Source organism: Alosa alosa, chromosome 1 (genome assembly GCF_017589495.1).
Source record: "Alosa alosa isolate M-15738 ecotype Scorff River chromosome 1, AALO_Geno_1.1, whole genome shotgun sequence".
NCBI classification, from domain to species: Eukaryota; Metazoa; Chordata; class Actinopteri; order Clupeiformes; family Clupeidae; genus Alosa; species Alosa alosa.
Window position 1 is genome coordinate 20,499,129 of NC_063189.1, and position 4,601 is coordinate 20,503,729.

The 4,601-nt window shown below is 45.2% G+C and overlaps 1 protein-coding gene across 3 annotated transcripts in view; it reads left to right on the plus strand.

The window, feature by feature from the left end:
- Positions 1-238: 238 nt before the first annotated feature.
- Positions 239-4,601, plus strand: part of LOC125292160 (transcription factor E2-alpha-like) — a 41,256-nt gene continuing 36,893 nt past the window's right edge. For 2 of the 3 annotated variants that reach the window (XM_048239352.1, XM_048239360.1), the window contains exon 1: positions 240-780. The gene's annotated coding sequence lies outside the window, so the exon portion shown is untranslated. Of the gene's footprint in view, positions 781-4,601 lie in introns of all 3 variants that reach the window. The other variant, XM_048239365.1, reaches the window with a different exon arrangement.

Below are 4,601 nucleotides of genomic sequence, written 5' to 3' on the forward strand. Positions count from 1 at the left end.
CCAAGAAAATGTAGGCCTACTAGCTATTGCGGCGAACGGGAATGACACACAAACAATATATATTCAGCGTTCACAGTTTCCTTCAGCTACTCCCTTAGCCTTTCGCTGAGGTGGGCGGGCTTATGCGTGTTTATTGGGAGATTTTGCCTGCCCATCAATATTTTTCGGTTTCCAATTGGCCAGATACCTACGGGTTTATCATTCCATCTCGCACTGTTTCAGCAGAATCGCGCCTCAGTGTATGTGGTCTTCCTCCGCGTGTGGACGTAGGCTATACTAGACCTCGAGGCCTTGCATAAGACTAAATCAAACGCATGTCATGGCTCTCCCCCTTTAGTTTGGGGTTATATTTGTTAAGTTCTCCGTTGAACTGATATAGAAATTAAAGTCGATATCTTATCTAATCGTTCAGTATTACAGTTGGGCGTTTGTAACCGGACACCGCACTGGAGCTAACCTCCTCGTTTTGCGCGGAGGGATACTATAATCGGACTGACAATGTGGAGGTTGCTAAAATGTCTACTCTGAGGCTGAAATGGTTACAATTGTAGCAGCCGTAAGAACGATTTAGCACTCGGAATAATTGTGTATTCGGCAACATTGTTATTGCTATTGTTGCTTGGACTCTGCGCACCCTGGAATAGAGGAAAGGCAAAGATATCATTCGGCCAATTTTGGGGCTCTAGAGTACGGGAGGGGGATTCTCCTCAACTTTATGTTTTTCTTTCTGCCGAGAACACTATCCTCTCCTGTTGGATGCAAGACTTCTGAAGAGTAAAGGTAGATATTTTCTCGGTATTAATATTGAACTTATGACAGTCGGCATAGTCTAGCAACAGCATCAAAACCCCTTATGGACAATTTGGTTAACTTTTGCATAAAATACTTCAAGTTGTACTGTGAATGTAGCTAGCTGCATAGCCTAGCCTAGCTGAGCTAGTTTATGATGAAGCGGGGTCCCAAGTTTTTTTGTCTTGACTAGTGCGTAAAGCTGCTAGCTAGTTGTAGACCGTGGGCTGTGCTGCCCGATGGGAAATGACTTCTTTGTTCACTTTTGGCAACAACGTCAAGTTTAAAAAGTTACTTTCCGTTAAGTTTAACCGAACCAAAACGGTCTATTTCCACTCTTAGTATAATGGGAATAGAGTTTATTGTGTTTGTTTTCTTCATGGACAGATTTAAACAATATAGGCGATTGGAATTATATTATGCAGCTTGCGAAGCTTGTTAGCTTTGTACAACATTTCAGATTCATCAAGTCACCTTTTATCTTGGGCAATTTGTCTTTCAGTCAACGGTCTTACTGTTAGGTGAATGCTGCTACTTTTGGTCGCTTTAATGATTTGATGGTTTTTTTTTTTCAACCGGAATAATGGAGGCCCGTTTATATCATATTTTCTTGCAACTAATTTAAACCTATTCACCAATTCCTTTGGGAATATAATATGTTAGTATGAATAAAATAATCGTCAGTCTGTTGGCCTCTCCATTATCCCTGTTATTAGCGACCCGGTCGGGGTTTTTAAGCTCAATCCAGTCTCGCAAAACTTTAGAGGGGGACCCTGTGCTAAGGCTTTGTGCTCGAGTGCTGGCCGGTTGGGATATCATTCCGCACGCACTTCCTCTGTCCTCCCGGGGCCAGGTTACTCAAGCGAACTTTCCGAAGGCCTCGGGTAAACGAGCACAGGGTGGCCCGTACCGACCAACGCGTGCGAATCTCTCACGACCACCCTAGCACATGAGTGCGTTTTTAATCTGACTACGATGTAGCTCGCAAATGTCGCCCAGCGATGGGAGGAATTCCCTCACAACCAATAACAAGCAGGCCTAACTTATGTTTTCCATCTGGAGGGCCTAGGCGAGTAGTTGAGAAGGGGGTGGGTGGGTTGGATGGTGTGAGGTTGAAGGGGTGGGGGTAGGGGGTCGGCGCCTGACCACCACGACTTGGTCCATTTCTGAGAGGATGAGCAAACACAATGGTCAACCCCTCGCATAATTTCTCTTTTTTTGTGCCCTGATGACGTCCTTGTCCGGTTCATTGTGTTCGCCTTTCCAATCAACAGTTGAGCACACGGAGGGCTGTTACGATGTCTCGGCAGTGTTATAAGTTGTTGGATGGTGTTCAAGTTGTGTGAGTTCCATAATAAGGTCTAATAGGGCCAGACTCCCGGTGTAAAAACATTTGTCATCAGTCTACTTTGCACAAACTTAAGGTTTAAACAGACCATGAATCGCCCTCCATTGTGCTTGAAGTGTCTCTGTTTCTCAACGTTAGTTTTAATTTGTGTGCAGTTTTTCAGCATGGCAGGATGTTATTTTGCGTAGGAAGGGATCTGATAAATAATCAGTTAACAGATCTTCAATGTTGCCTCTTAACCCCCAAGGAACCATTAACCATGCACCTGTAAGTTGACAATATATCGAAATGTTTTTTTTTTTTTTTTTTGCTAAAGCTCCCATCCATGTGAATTAATAGGCTACTTCAACACCCCTATGCACTCCTAATGTCAGTTGTTCTAGTGACCATATATCAACACACTGTATCAGCCAGGCCTGCAAGAAGCAAAGTTCTACATGTTGAGATGTTTCAGAGAGCAAAACCTGTTGCCATCCTGTGAAGGGATATGTCATGTAATGGCAGTGTAAGGCTACTCTACTTGCCTTTTATGCACAATTTTAGTGGATTCTTCTTCTTCTTTAATCTAAAAAAAAAAAAAAACAAACAGCTGTTAGCACGGAATGTGCTAGCAAAGAAAAGCAGCCTTTGTTATCTCGTTATGTCACTCAACACTCTCAATTCCAATTCCCAAACTCTGTATTCCATTTTTCATGTTCCACATTCTATATGTGGTGACGGATGGGCTGATAGCCGATAGACTACATTACACAGGCCCGCAGTAACATATTATGGGATTATAGTGGTAGACATGGTGATGACACATTTGTTAACACTCTATAAGGACACTGTAATTACAACTCAATAGATCACGGCCACGTTTATGACTTAGTTTCTGCCTTTAAATATATAGAGTATCTGCACACTCTTATCTCTTTGTGTGTTTATTTAACCAACGTTTCGGCAGCCTTTATCAAGGTTGGTATCAAATATATAGGGGTGTGCGCTTTATCTATTTAATTTGATAAACCCCTGGCTAGCACCTCGACTCGACTCCAAGCCTTTCATGATAGTTTCTGCCTTGACAAAAAAACCCCACTTGTGTCCTGTTAACATGTTCCATGTGGTCACAGCTGTAGAATAGGATGCAGATATTTGCTAGGATCCTCAGAGAAGGTAACTTGATTGTTGGAACAACAAGATGGGTTAAACTGAATCACCATTGGCTGAGACGGTTAGATGCGGCATTCACACATTTCACACCTTAGACATTTTCTTCCCCCTGATAGTTCACACTTCATCTACGGTGACAGGCAGCGCAGTAGGCCACATGCACCAGACAATCAGTGTAGTGACGTCCAACTTGTGGTTTACAGGGACATGTGGTTTACAGGGATAAGGTGTGTGTGTGTGTGTGTGGAAATCAGTGCCATGGAATGGGTGCTGGTGCTCAAAGGGAATTTTATCTGTGTTAAGATGTGTGTGTATGTTGGTATGTATTGATGTGTGTGTGTGGCTGTTTTTGCTTGTGTGTGTTTATGTGTACATTTTTGTGTTGAGATTTATGAGTGTGTGAAGGAGTGTGACGCGGAGCCACAGAGCGATGCTGTCAGCTAGTGGCCTCCACTCAGAGCCCATGGCTGAATGCGCCACATAGCAGCATTACTCTGATCTAGGCTCTAGCCCAGCTCTGGCACGGACGCGGCCTGCTTCCGTCTCAGGGCAGGTCCAGTTCTAGTGTGTGGTGAAGTTACCTCCAGAATCAATGGCAGCGTGCAGTGCAGTTCAGCTCAGTTCAGTTCTTCAAATCGGAGCCCAACTCGCGCATTTGGAGATGAGTGTCCGCATGGTACACACACAGCCGCATAACTGACCTGCAAATACACCTCACGGGCAGGCATGGAACTGAAGCGTTCCGTTTGCGGAGCAACAATTAGCTTCCACTGTAATCAGTGGAACTGGCTATGCACCAGACTTAATAGTGGTGTGCACATTCACAAACAAATAGACTTCTAAATACAATTTTTACACTTCGGTTGTGCACCCGGTTCTGCCCGGCTGTGAGTCAGCTGATCTATGGTCACTCATTGCAATGGACACTGCTAGAGAAGCGTAGACGAGGCGAGGCGGTTGCGTTGCACCAGAGGCACTTCACCACGATGCTATCAAAGCCACCGCTGGTGCGTTTGATGTTGTTTTTAAGAGCCCACGCCTGGACGGCCGCCAGACGAAAAGAGATGGTGGGGGAGCAGGGGAGGGGAAGAGGAAGGAGGCTGCTGTTAGCATGAGCATTGTGGTGGCGGTGGCTGACCGATGAGCGAGCAGGGGTTGACCAGTGGGAGAGTGCGTGTTGTGGCATCAGAGGCAATGCTCTCTGATGAGGTTTGGTCAGGGTTCTAGTAAGAGTGGAGTAGGGGGGGATTGGTGGATCTGTCAGGGTTAACCATGACCTCAGAGCTCCTATAGGCTGCTGCTGGGAAAACCC